We start from the raw sequence: 14,343 nt of genomic DNA, 5'->3' as shown, positions 1-14,343 counted from the left end.
TAATTGAGACAATATGTACATGTAGGTAGGGGTAAAGTGACTATACATAGATTATAAACCGGAGTAGCAGCGTTAAAGGGGGGGGGCATTGCAAATGCAGTGTGTGTGTGTGTGTAAAATATGTGTGTGTGTGTGTGTGTGTGTGTGTGTGTGTGTTTGCAGTGTGTGTGCGGTAATCATCATGAGGTGTCCTCACCAAAGAGACAACCAATGCAGTTTTTTTCCTGTCTTTTCTATGGTTATTTTGGAGAGTGGGTTTGTCAGAGCGCTTTTGATTCAGGAGAAGTGTGTGTGTGTGTGCGTGTGTGTCCTTAGCTCCTCCGAGGGCATGTCACACTCTTTGGGTGTGCAGGGAGTAACGCGTCCCACGTGGTGAGGTGCTGGGGGCGCATATTGAAGATGACACACAGCAGACAGGTGCTGACATGCACTCGCTTCCCTACCCCCCTTAACTCCCCGTCTCCCCCTGCCTCTCCTATATCTCCCTCTGCCTCTCCTATATCTCCCTCTGCCTCCCATGTCTCCCCCTGCCTCTCCTATTCCTATGTCTCCCTCTGCCTCCCATGTCTCCCCCTGCCTCTCCTATTCCTATGTCTCCCCCTGCCTCTCCTATGTCTCCCCCTGCCTCTCCTATGTCTCCCCCTGCCTCTCCTATGTCTCCCCCTGCCTCTCCTATGTCTCCCTGCCTCTCCTATGTCTCCCCCTGCTTCTCTTGTGTCTCCCTTTGCCTCTCCTATGTCTTCCCCTGCCTCTCCTATGTCTTCCCCTGCCTCTCCTATGTCTCCCCCTGCCTCTCCTATGTCTTCCCCTGCCTCTCCTATGTCTTCCCCTGCCTCTCCTATGTCTCTCCCTGCTTCTCCTATGTCTCCCCCTGCCTCTCCTATGTCTCCCCCTGCCTCTCCTATGTCTCCCCTGCCTCTCCTATGTCTCCCTGCCTCTCCTATGTCTTCCCCTGCCTCTCCTATGTCTCCCCCTGCCTCTCCTTTGTCTTCCCTGCCTCTCCTATGTCTTCCCCTGCCTCTCCTATGTCTTCCCCTGCCTCTCCTATGTCTCTCCCTGCTTCTCCTATGTCTCCCCCTGCCTCTCCTATGTCTCCCCCTGCCTCTCCTATGTCTCCCCCTGCCTCTCCTATGTCTCCCTGCCTCTCCTATGTCTTCCCCTGCCTCTCCTATGTCTCCCCCTGCCTCTCCTTTGTCTTCCCCTGCCTCTCCTTTGTCTTCCCCTACCTCCCCTGTCTCCCCCTAAGTCTCCCCCTGCCTCTCCTGTCTCCCCTGCCTCTCCTATGTCTCCCCTGCCTCTCCTGTCTCCCCTGCCTCTCTTATGTCTCCCCCTGCCTCTCCTATGTCTCCCCCTGCTTCTCTTATGTCTCCCTTTGCCTCTCCTATGTCTCCCTGCCTCTCCTATGTCTTCCCCTGCCTCTCCTTTGTCTTCCCCTGCCTCTCCTTTGTCTTCCCCTACCTCCCCCTGTCTCCCCCTAAGTCTCCCCCTGCCTCTCCTGTCTCCCCTGCCTCTCCTATGTCTCCCCTGCCTCTCCTGTCTCCCCTGCCTCTCTTATGTCTCCCCCTGCCTCTCCTATGTCTCCCCTGCCTCTCCTGTCTCCCCTGCCTCTCCTATGTCTCCCCTGCCTCTCCTATTCCTACGTCTCCCTCTGCCTCTATGTCTCCCTCTGCCTCTCCTATGTCTCCCCTGCCTCTCCTATGTCTCCCCTGCCTCTCCTATGTCTCCCCTGCCTCTCCTGTCTCCCCTGCCTCTCTTATGTCTCCCCTGCCTCTCTTATGTCTCCCCTGCCTCTCCTATGTCTCCCCTGCCTCTCCTGTCTCCCCTGCCTCTCCTATGTCTCCCCTGCCTCTCCTATGTCTCCCCTGCCTCTCCTATGTCTCCCCCTGCCTCTCCTATGACTCCCCTGCCTCTCCTGTGACTCCCCTGCCTCTCCTTGTCTCCCCCTGCCTCTCTTATGTCTCCCCCTGCCTCTCCTATGTCTCCCCTGCCTCTCCAATGTCTCCCCTGCCTCTCCTATGTCTCCCCCTGCCTCTCCTATGTCTCCTCCCTGCCTCTCCTATGTCTCCTCCCTGCCTCTCCTATGTCTCCCTCTGCCTCTCCTATGTCTCTCCCTGCCTCTCCTATCTCTCCCCCTGCCTCTCCTATGTCTCCCCTGCCTCTCCTATGTCTCCCCCTGCCTCTCCTATGTCTCCCTCTGCCTCTCCTATGTCTCCCTCTGCCTCTCCTATTCCTATGTCTCCCTCTGCCTCTATGTCTCCCTCTGCCTCTCCTATGTCTCCCCTGCCTCTCCTATGTCTCCCCCTGCCTCTCCTATGTCTCCCCTGCCTCTCCTATGTCTCCCCCTGCCTCTCCTATGTCTCCCCTGCCTCTCCTATGTCTCCCTGCCTCTCCTATGTCTCCCCCTGCTTCTCTTATGTCTCCCTTTGCCTCTCCTATGTCTTCCCCTGCCTCTCCTTTGTCTTCCCCTGCCTCTCCTTTGTCTTCCCCTGCCTCTCCTTTGTCTTCCCCTGCCTCTCCTTTGTCTTCCCCTACCTCCCCTGTCTCCCCTAAGTCTCCCCCTGCCTCTTCTAGGTATCCCCCTGTTTCCCCCTGCTTCTCCTATGTCTCCCTCTGCCTCTCCTATGTCTCCCCTGCCTCTCCTGTCTCCCCTGCCTCTCCTATGTCTCCCCTGCCTCTCCTATTCCTACGTCTCCCTCTGCCTCTATGTCTCCCTCTGCCTCTCCTATGTCTCCCCTGCCTCTCCTGTCTCCCCTGCCTCTCCTATTTCTCCCCTGCCTCTCCTGTCTCCCCTGCCTCTCTTATGTCTCCCTCTGCCTCTCCTATGTCTCCACTGCCTCTCCTGTCTCCCCTGCCTCTCCTATGTCTCCCCTGCCTCTCCTGTCTCCCCTGCCTCTCTTATGTCTCCCCCTGCCTCTCCTATGTCTCCCCTGCCTCTCCTGTCTCCCCTGCCTCTCCTATGTCTCCCTGCCTCTCCTATGTCTCCCCCTGCCTCTCCTATGTCTCCCCCTGCCTCTCCTATGTCTCCCCTGCCTCTCCTATGTCTCCTCCCTGCCTCTCCTATGTCTCCCCCTGCCTCTCCTATGTCTCTCCCTGCCTCTCCTATCTCTCCCCCTGCCTCTCCTATGTCTCCCCTGCCTCTCCTATGTCTCCCCCTGCCTCTCCTATGTCTCCCTCTGCCTCTCCTATTCCTACGTCTCCCTCTGCCTCTCCTATTCCTACGTCTCCCTCTGCCTCTATGTCTCCCTCTGCCTCTCCTATGTCTCCCCTGCCTCTCCTATGTCTCCCCCTGCCTCTCCTATGTCTCCCCCTGCCTCTCCTATGTCTCCCCCTGCCTCTCCTATGTCTCCCTCTGCCTCTCCTATGTCTCCCTCTGCCTCTCCTATGTCTCCCCTGCCTCTCCTGTCTCCCTTCCCTATGTTGCCTCCATGTCTCCCCCTGCCTCTCCTATTCCCATGTCTCCCTCTGCCTCTCCTATGTCTCCCCTGCCTCTCCTGTCTCCCTCTGCCTCTCCTATGTCTCCCCTGCCTCCCATGTCTCCCCCTGCCTCTCCTATTCCTATGTCTCCCCCTGCCTCTCCTATGTCTCCCTGCCTCTCCTATGTCTCCCCTGCCTCTCTTGTCTCCCCCTGCCTCTCCTATGTCTCCCTCTGCCTCTCCTATGTCTCCCCCTGCCTCTCCTATGTCTCCCCCTGCCTCTCATATATCTCCCCTGCCTCTCCTATGTCTCCCCTGCCTCTCCTATATCTCCCTCTGCCTCCCAATGCTCCTCCCTGCCTCTCCTATGTCTCCTCCCTGCCTCTCCTATGTCTCCCTCTGCCTCTCCTATGTCTCTCCCTGCCTCTTCTATCTCTCCCCTGCCTCTCCTATGTCTCCCCTGCCTCTCCTATGTCTCCCCCTGCCTCTGCTATGTCTCCCTCTGCCTCTCCTATGTCTCCCTCTGCCTCTCCTATTCCTACGTCTCCCTCTGCCTCTATGTCTCCCTCTGCCTCTCCTATGTCTCCCCTGCCTGTCCTGTCTCCCCTGCCTCTCCTATGTCTCCCCTGCCTCTCCTATTCCTACGTCTCCCTCTGCCTCTATGTCTCCCTCTGCCTCTCCTATGTCTCCCCTGCCTCTCCTGTCTCCCCTGCCTCTCCTATGTCTCCCCTGCCTCTCCTGTCTCCCCTGCCTCTCTTATGTCTCCCTCTGCCTGTCCTATGTCTCCACTGCCTCTCCTGTCTCCCCTGCCTCTCCTATGTCTCCCCTGCCTCTCCTATGTCTCCCCTGCCTCTCCTATGTCTCCCCTGCCTCTCCTATGTCTCCCCTGCCTCTCCTATGTCTCCTCCCTGCCTCTCCTATGTCTCCTCCCTGCCTCTCCTATGTCTCCATCTGCCTCTCCTATGTCTCTCCCTGCCTCTCCTATCTCTCCCCCTGCCTCTCCTATGTCTCCCCTGCCTCTCCTATGTCTCCCCCTGCCTCTCCTATGTCTCCCTCTGCCTCTCCTATGTCTCCTTCTGCCTCTCCTATTCCTACGTCTCCCTCTGCCTCTATGTCTCCCTCTGCCTCTCCTATGTCTCCCCTGCCTCTCCTATGTCTCCCCCTGCCTCTCCTATGTCTCCCCCTGCCTCTCCTATGTCTCCCCTGCCTCTCCTATGTCTCCCCCTGCCTCTCCTATGTCTCCTCCCTGCCTCTCCTATGTCTCCCTCTGCCTCTCCTATGTCTCCCCTGCCTCTCCTGTCTCCCCCTGCCTCCCCTATGTCTCCCCTGTCTCCCATGTCTCCCCCTGCCTCTCCTATTCCCATGTCTCCCTCTGCCTCTCCTATGTCTCCCCTGCCTCTCCTGTCTCCCTCTGCCTCTCCTATGTCTCCCCTGCCTCCCATGTCTCCCCATGCCTCTCCTATTCCTATGTCTCCCCCTGCCTCTCCTATGTCTCCCTGCCTCTCCTATGTCTCCCCTGCCTCTCTTGTCTCCCCCTGCCTCTCCTATGTCTCCCTCTGCCTCTCCTATGTCTCCCCCTGCCTCTCCTATATCTCCCCCTGCCTCTCCTATGTCTTCCCTGCCTCTCCTATATCTCCCTCTGCCTCCCATGTCTCCTCCCTGCCTCTCGTATGTCTCCTCCCTGCCTCTCCTATGTCTCCCTCTGCCTCTCCTATGTCTCTCCCTGCCTCTTCTATCTCTCCCCTGCCTCTCCTATGTCTCCCCTGCCTCTCCTATGTCTCCCCCTGCCTCTCCTATGTCTCCCTCTGCCTCTCCTATGTCTCCCTCTGCCTCTCCTATTCCTACGTCTCCCTCTGCCTCTATGTCTCCCTCTGCCTCTCCTATGTCTCCCCTGCCTCTCCTATGTCTCCCCCTGCCTCTCCTATGTCTCCCCCTGCCTCTCCTATGTCTCCCCCTGCCTCTCCTATGTCTCCTCCCTGCCTCTCCTATGTCTCCCTCTGCCTCTCCTATGTCTCCCCTGCCTCTCCTGTCTCCCCCTGCCTCCCCTATGTCTCCCCTGCCTCCCATGTCTCCCCCTGCCTCTCCTATTCCCATGTCTCCCTCTGCCTCTCCTATGTCTCCCCTGCCTCTCCTGTCTCCCTCTGCCTCTCCTATGTCTCCCCTGCCTCCCATGTCTCCCCCTGCCTCTCCTATTCCTATGTCTCCCCCTGCCTCTCCTATGTCTCCCTGCCTCTCCTATGTCTCCCCTGCCTCTCTTGTCTCCCCCTGCCTCTCCTATGTCTCCCTCTGCCTTTCCTATGTCTCCCCCTGCCTCTCCTATGTCTCCCCCTGCCTCTCCTATGTCTCCCCCTGCCTCTCCTATTCCGATGTCTCCCCCTGCCTCTCCTATGTCTCCCCCTGCCTCTCCTATGTCTCCCTTCCTCTCCTATGTCTCCCCCTGCTTCTCTTATGTCTCCCTTTGCCTCTCCTATGTCTTCCCCTGCCTCTCCTTTGTCTTCCCCTGCCTCTCCTTTGTCTTCCCCTACCTCCCCCTGTCTCCCCCTAAGTCTCCCCCTGCCTCTTCTAGGTATCCCCCTGTTTCCCCCTGCTTCTCCTAGGTCTCCCTCTGCCTCTCCTATGTCTCCCCTGCCTCTCCTGTCTCCCCTGCCTCTCCTATGTCTCCCCCTGCCTCTCCTATGTCTCCCCTGCCTCTCTTATGTCTCCCCCTGCCTCTCCTATGTCTCCCCTGCCTCTCCTATGTCTCCCCCTGCCTCTCCTATGTCTCCCCCTGCCTCTCCTATGTCTCCCCTGCCTCTCCTATGTCTCCCCTGCCTCTCCTATGTCTCCCCCTGCCTTTCCTATGTCTCCTCCCTGTCTCTCCTATGTCTCCCTCTGCCTCTCCTATGTCTCCCCTGCCTCTCCTATGTCTCCCCTGCCTCTCCTATGTCTCCCCTGCCTCTCCTATGTCCCCCTGCCTCTCCTATGTCTCCCCCTGCCTCTCCTATGTCTCCCTCTGCCTCTCCTATGTCTCCCTCTGCCTCTCCTATTCCTACGTCTCCCTCTGCCTCTATGTCTCCCGCTGCCTCTCCTATGTCTCCCCTGCCTCTCCTATGTCTCCCCCTGCCTCTCCTATGTCTCCCCCTGCCTCTCCTATGTCTCCCCCTGCCTCTCCTATGTCTCCTCCCTGCCTCTCCTATGTCTCCCTCTGCCTCTCCTATGTCTCCCCTGCCTCTCCTGTCTCCCCCTGCCTCCCCTATGTCTCCCCTGCCTCTCCTATGTCTCCCTCTGCCTCTCCTATGTCTCCCCTGCCTCTCCTATGTCTCCCTCTGCCTCTCCTATGTCTCCCCTGCCTCTCCTGTCTCCCCCTGCCTCTCCTATGTCTCCCTCTGCCTCTCCTATGTCTCCCTCTGCCTCTCCTGTCTCCCCTGCCTCTCCTATGTCTCCCCTGCCTCTCCTATGTCTCCCTCTGCCTCTCCTATGTCTCCCCTGCCTCTCCTGTCTCCCCTGCCTCTCCTATGTCTCCCTCTGCCTCTCCTATGTCTCCCTCTGCCTCTACTATGTCTCCCCTGCCTCTCCTATGTCTCCCCTGCCTCTCCTATATCTCCCTCTGCCTCCCATGTCTCCCCCTGCCTCTCCTATTCCTATGTCTCCCCCTGCCTCTCCTATGTCTCCCTGCCTCTCCTATGTCTCCCCTGCCTCTCTTGTCTCCCCCTGCCTCTCCTATGTCTCCCCTGCCTCTCCTGTCTCCCCTGCCTCTCCTATGTCGCCCTCTGCCTCTCCTATGTCTCCCCCTGCCTCTCCTATGTCTCCCCTGCCTCTCCTATGTCTCCCCCTGCCTCTCCTGTCTCCCCCTGCCTCTCCTGTGTCTCCCCTGCCTCTCCTGTGTCTCCCCTGCCTCTCCTATGTCTCCCCTGCCTCTCCTATGTCTCCCCTGCCTCTCCTATGTCTCCCCCTGCCTCTCCTATGTCTCCACCTGCCTCTCCTATGTCTCCCCTGCCTCTCCTGTCTCCCCTGCCTGTCCTATGTCTCCCCCTGCCTCTCCTATGTCTCCCCTGCCTCTCCTATGTCTCCCCTGCCTCTCATATGTCTCTCCCTGCCTCTCCTATGTCTCCCCTGCCTCTCCTATGTCTCCCCCTGCCTCTCCTATGTCTCCCCTGCCTCTCCTATGTCTCCCCCTGCCTCTCCCCCTGCCTCTCCTATGTCTCCCCCTGCCTCTCCTATGTCTCCCCCTGCCTCTCCTATGTCTCCCCCTGCCTCTCCTATGTATCCCCCTAGGTCTCCCCCTGCCTCTCCTATGTCTCCCCCTGCCTCTCCTATGTCTCCCCCTGCCTCTCCTATTTCTCCCCCTGCCTCTCCTATGTCTCCCCCTGCCTCTCCTATGTCTCCCCCTGCTTCTCCTATGTCTCCCCCTGCCTCTCCTATGTCTCCCCCTGCCTCTCCTATGTCTCCCCCTGCCTTTCCTAAGTCTCCCCCTGTCTCTCCCTGCCTCTCCTATGTCTCCCCTGCCTCTCCTATGTCTCCCCTGCTTCTCCTGTCTCCCCTGCCTCTCCTATATCTCCCCTGCTTCTCCTATGTCTCCCCCTGCCTCTCCTATATCTCCCCTGCTTCTCCTATGTCTCCCCCTGCCTCTCCTAAGTCTCCCCCTGTCTCTCCCTGCCTCTCCTATGTCTCCCCTGCCTCTCCTATGTCTCCCCTGCTTCTCCTATGTCTCCCCTGCCTCTCCTATGTCTCCCCCTGCCTCTCCTATGTCTCCCCCTGCCTCTCCTATGTCTCCCCCTGCCTCTCCTATGTCTCCCCTGCCTCTCCTATGTCTCTCCCTGCCTCTCCTATGTCTCCCTCTGCCTCTCCTATGTCTCCCCCTGCCTCTCCTATGTCTCTCCCTGCCTCTCCTATGTCTCCCCTGCCTCTCCTAAGTCTCCCCTGTCTCTCCCTGCCTCTACTATGTCTCCCCCTGCCTCTCCTATGTCTCCCCCTGCCTCTCCTATGTCTCCCCCTGCCTCTCCTAAGTCTCCCCTGTCTCTCCCTGCCTCTCCTATGTCTCCCCCCTGCCTCTCCTATGTCTCCCCTGCCTCTCCTGTCTCCCCTGCCTCTACTATGTCTCCCCCTGCCTCTCCTATGTCTCTCCCTGCCTCTCCTCGGTCTCCCCCTGCCTCTCCTAGGTCTCCCCCTGCCTCTCCTAGGTCTCCCCCTGTCTCCCCCTAGGACTCCCCCTGCCTCTCCTAGGTCTCCCCCTGCCTCTCCTAGGACTCCCCCTGCCTCTCCTAGGTCTCCCCCTGTCTCCCCCTAGGACTCCCCTAGGTCTTCTGGGCACACTGTAACAGTGACCATAATGACAGGGAATGGCAGTAATGTTCTCTCAGCGACTAATGTTTTCCCACTGACTCCAATATTATTATAGAGGATTTGCTGCAAAGCTCCATCCATTCTGATGACTCCCACTGACTCTAATGTTATCGCCTGACTGCTGTGTTAAGGCAGTGACTACATGCCTCTCTGTCTCTCACACTGACATTGACTACCACTGTCTCTAATGTTATTTCACTGACTCTAATCCCTTCCATCTGACTATAATGTTTTCAAGGCAGAGAAAAGCAAAGCTCCCAACTAAAGCCAGTAACAGCAGTCCTCCCCCTGCGTCTAGTGGAAGAGTGTCCCTGTGCCTCCCAGACACACAGATATAATGTGACCCATTTAGGTCAGGTCCCAGCCCTCCCAGTCCCAACCCAACTCTATGGCCTTGCTATTGGTCAGAGAACACTGTTTATTCAGCTGAGTGGATCTGTTCCTGCCTTTACTTGTCATCCCCTTGTTCTGTCAGTGTAATGGCTTAGTTTATGTATCTGTTTGCTTCCATAAGTGTGTTTGTTTTGGCATATTGCTCTACTTTTCATAAGCCCCTGAGTGTGAAACCCTAATCATGTCACTCTGACTTTTATAGTACTTTCTTCTCTCTCTCTAGCTCTCTTTATATCTATCTATATATCTACTGTATCTATCTCTCTTTTTCTCTCCTTATATCTATCTGTCTATCTCTCTATCTCTCTCGCTCTCTCTCTCTCTCTCACTCTCTCTCTCTCTCTCTCTCTCTCTCTGTCTCTCTCTCTCTCTTTATTCACGGGGCTATCGCTACGAACAGATACGTGCCATACCTTGATCCATCAGTGTGGAGGGGGTGTCTGCTCTCTGGGCAGGAGGAGACAGTGCAGCATCTGTGGGGTTTTCTGTCCTGGGTGGGTGGTCAGCAGGCCTGGAGTTGGGACTCTTGACCTATACGTTGGAGGGCCTATGTATAGTGTAGCCAACAAGCGAATAGACTGCCTAGTAAACTACCTGTTGGGGCAGGCATTAAACTACAATGGGCTAAATCAGGGCCACACAGAGTGTCTCTTGGTAGTCTTAAACAAATCTACTTTGAAACAAAAGTCTACACCTCACACATATTGTCATGGGCTTAAAAAAAGAAGACACCTGCTATGTCAGATAGAGAGTTTAAATATATTCCATTTTGAGTTTGCGTCCCAATATTACACTTTAAAAACATCACAGAAGACTGAAATAAAACAAAACCATTTAACTGTCACGTCCTGGCCAGTATAAGGGTTAATTAGTATTGTAGTTTGGTCAGGACGTGGCAGAGGGTATTCGTTTTATGTGGTTCGGGGTGGTGTGTTTGTTAAAAGGGTGTTTGATTTAGTATTTCCGGGTTTTGGTTTATGTTTAGGTATTTCTATGTTTAGTCTAGTGTGTCTGGTTCTATGTTGAGTTAATTGGGGTTGGACTTCCAATTGAAGGCAGCTGTTTGGTGTTGCCTTTGATTGGAAGTCCTATATTAGTTGGGTGTGTTTGTCTTGTATTTTGTGGGTGATTGTTCTGTGTTTAGCCTAGTGCCTTACCAGACTGTCAGTTTGTCAATCGTTCGTGTTTTTTTGTTATTTTTGTACGTTTGTTTTTTGGAAGTTAATAAACAAGATGAGCATACACATACCTGCTGCGTTTTGGTCCTCAATTTCCAACGACAAGCGTGACATTAACATAGAAATGCCAGATTTGTGTTTTTTTATTTTTATGAAGTTTATTCATTAAGAGCCCGTGCGTCAATCTAAGTAACATAATAAAAAAATCCCCCTTCAAAATCTGTCAGTTTAAGCTAGAGATAGTAGTATAGATATATCAGTCTCAATCCAACGCGTCTGCGGTGGAAGGTGGCCGAGCTACAGCGATGTTTGTCAGACCATGAGACGTGCTGAAAATCTGTCTTGTCATGAAAACGTCTGTAGCGTCCAAACAGTTTGTCTTGCACACGATGGTGTGTTCCTCTACAACCCCCACAAGTGTCGCGGGACTGGTATGAAGGTAACTCATAACTCAAGGGGTTAAACATGTGGAGAAAAAAAAGAAGAAAAAATATATATATATACAGTACCAGTCATAAGTTTGGACACACCTACCCATTCAAGGGTTTTTCTTTATTTCTACTATTTTCTACATTGTAGAATAATAGTGAAGACATCAAAACTATGAAAAAACACATTTTGAATCATGTAGTAACCAAAAAAGTGTTAAACAAATGTTATATTTGAGATTCTTCAAAGTAGCCACCCTTTGCCTTGATGACATCTTTGCACGCTTTTGGCATTGTCTCAACCAGCTTCATGAGGTAGTCACCTGGAATGCATTTCAATTAACAGGTGTGCTTAAAAGTTAATTTGTGGAATTTCTTTCCTTCTTAAGGCGTTTTAGCCAATCAGTTGTGTTGTGACAAGGTAGGGGTGGTATACATATTTAGTAAAAGACCAAGTCCATATTATGGCAAGAACAGCTCAAATAAGCAAAGAAAAACGACAGTCCATCATTAGACATGACGGTCAGTCAATCCGGAAAATGTCAGGAACTTTGAAAGTTTCTTCAAGTGCAGTCGCAAAAACAATCAAGCGCTATAATGAAACTGGAACAGGAAATGAAGACCCAGAGATACCTCTGCTGCGGAGGATAAGTTCGTTAGAGTTACCTGCACCTCAGATTGCAGCCCAAATAAATGCTTCACAGAGTTCAAGTAACAGACACATCTCAACAACAACTGTTCAAAGGAGACTGCGTGAATCAGGCCTTCATGGTCAAATTGATGCAAAGAAACCACTATTAAAGGACACCAATAAGAAGAACAGACTTGCTTGGGTAAAGAAACATGAGCAATGGACATTAGACCGGTGGAAATCTGTCTTTTGGTCTGATGAGTCCAAATTTGCGATTTTTGGTTCCAACTGCCATGTCTTTGTGAGACGCAGAGTAGGTGAACGGATGATCTCCGCATGTGTGTTTCCCACCGTGAAGCATGAAGGAGGTGTGATGGTGTGGGGGGTGCTTTGCTGGTGACACTGTCTGTGATTTATTTCGAATTCAAGGCACACTTAACCAGCATGGCTACCACAGCATTCTTCAGCGATACGCCATTACATCTGGTTTGTGCTTAGTGGGACTATCATTTGTTTTTCAACAGGACAATGATTCAACATACCTCCAGGCTGTGTAAAGGCTATTTGACCAAGAAGGAGAGTGATGGAGTGCTGCATCAGATGACCTGGCCTCCACAATTACGCATACTCAACCCAATTGAGATGGTTTGGGATGAGATAGACCGCAGAGTGAAGGAACAGCAGCCAACAAGTGCTCAGCATATGTGGGAACTCCTTCAAGATTGTTGGAAAAGCATTCCAGGTGATGCTGGTTGAGAGAATGCCAAGAGTGTGCAAATCTGTCATCAAGGAAAAGGGTGGCTTCTCTGAAGAATCTCAAATAAAGAATCTGAAGAATCTCAAATATGAAATATATTTTGATTTGTTTAACACTTTTTTGGTGTCGTCTTTTTGATGTCATCACTATTATTCTACAATGTAGAAAGTAATGTTTCGTTACAGCCTTATTCGAAAATGGATTAAATCGTTTTTTCCCCTCATCAATCTACACACAATACTCCATAAAGACAAAGCAAAAACAGGTTTTTAGAAATGTTTGCAATTTTCTTTTATTATTAATAACTGAAATATTACATTTACATAAGTATTCAGACCCATTACTCAGTACTTTGTTGAAGCACCTTTGGCAGTGATTACACCTTTGGCAGTGATTCTTGGGTATGACACTACAAGCTTGGCACACCTGTGTTTAGGGAGTTTCATCCTTTCTTCTCTGCAGATCCTCTCAAGCTCTTTCGGGTTGGATGGGGAGCGTTGAGTTATCGCTCCTTTGAGCCTTCGGAACAGCCTCAATTTGTCGAGGCATGGACTCTACAAGGTGTCGAAAGCGTTCCACAGGGATTCTGGCCCATGTTGACTCCAATGCTTCCCACAGTTGTGTCAAGTTGGCTGGATGTCCTTTAGGATGTCCTTTATTCTTGATACACCCAGGAAACGGTTGTGCGTGAAAAACCCGGCAGCATTGCAGTTATTGACACAAACCAGTGCGCCTGGCACCTACTACCATACCCCGTTCAAAGGCACTTAAATATTTTTTGTAGCCCATTCACCCTCTGAATGGCACACATACACAATCCATGTCTCAATTGTCTCAAAGCTTAAAAATCCATCATTAACCTGTGTCCTCCCCTTCATCTACACTGATTGAAGTGGACTTAACAAGTGACATGAATAAGGGATCATAGCTTTTACTTGGATTCACCTGGTCAGTCTATGTCATGGAAAGAGCAGGTGTTCTTAATGTTTTGTATACTCAGTGTACATGCTCCAGTGTGACTTGAGCCCGCAGCAGCACAGCTCTAGAGTCTGGACCCGCCTCTGCAGCTCTTGTTTCCTGGGATTCCACACTGTCAGTAGCCCTTTCTTGCAGTCAAATGACCGAGTGGCCTTATGGGTGGAATGTTATTCATATTTTTTATTAATTAACCTTTAAATGTCTAAGCCGTGGGGGGGGGGGGGGATCAGTCTTGTCCTTGACTGTGTGTTTAGGGTCGTTGTCCTGTTGGAAGGTGAACCTTCACCCCGGTCAGAGGACCTGAGCGCTCCGGAGCATCAAGGAACTCTCTGTACTTTGCTTCATTCATCTTTCCCTCGATCCTGACTGGTCTCCCAGTCCCTGCCACTGAAAAACATCCTCAAAGCATGATGCGGCCACCACCATGCTTCACCGTAGGGATGGTGCCAAGTTTCCTCCAGATGTGACGCTTGGCATTCAGGTCAAGGAGTTCAATCTTGGTTTCACCAGACCAGAGAATCTTGTTAATCAAGGTCTGAGAGTCTTTAGGTGCCTTTTGGCAAACTCTCAGCGGGCTGTCATGTGCATTTTACTGAGGAGTGGCTTCTGTCTGGCCCCTCTACCATAAAGGCCTGATTGGTGGAGTGCTGCAGAGATGGTTGTCCATCTGGAAGGTTCTCCCATCTCCATAGAGGACCTAATGGAGCTCTATCACAGTGACCATCAGATTCTTAGTCACCTCCCTAACCAAGTTCCTTCTCCCCCGATTACTCAGTTTATCCAGGCAGCAAGGTCTTGGAAGAGTCTTGGGGATTTCAAACTTCTTCCATTTAAGAATGATGGAGGCCTATGTGTTCTTGGGGACCTCAATGCTACAGAAATGTTTTGGTACCCTTCCCCAAATCTGTACCTCGACAGAATCCTGTCTCGACGCTCTACGGACAATTCCTTCAACCTCATGGCTTGGTTTTTGCTCTGACATGCACTGTCAACTGTGGGACCTTTATATAGACAGGCGTGTGCCTTTCCAAATCATGTCCAATCAATTGAATGTACCACAGGTAGACTCCAATCAAGTTGTAGAAACATCTCAAGGATGATCAATGAAAACAGAATGCACTTGAGCTCAATTTCGAGCCTCATACCAAAAGGTCTGAATACTATTATGCAAATAAGGTATTTCTGTTTTTATCTTTAATAAATTTGCAAACATTTCTCAAAACTTGTTTTCGCTTTGTTGTTA

General features: G+C 52.6%; 1 protein-coding gene across 2 annotated transcripts in view; it reads left to right on the top strand.

Annotated features, from left to right (window-relative positions):
• Nucleotides 1-14,343, top strand: part of LOC106611717 (dystrophin-related protein 2) — a 237,994-nt gene that overhangs the window by 148,714 nt on the left and 74,937 nt on the right. The window lies entirely within an intron of this gene.

Source organism: Salmo salar, chromosome ssa09, assembly GCF_905237065.1.
Source record: "Salmo salar chromosome ssa09, Ssal_v3.1, whole genome shotgun sequence".
NCBI classification, from domain to species: domain Eukaryota; kingdom Metazoa; phylum Chordata; class Actinopteri; order Salmoniformes; family Salmonidae; genus Salmo; species Salmo salar.
This window is presented reverse-complemented; position numbering and strand designations above follow the sequence as displayed.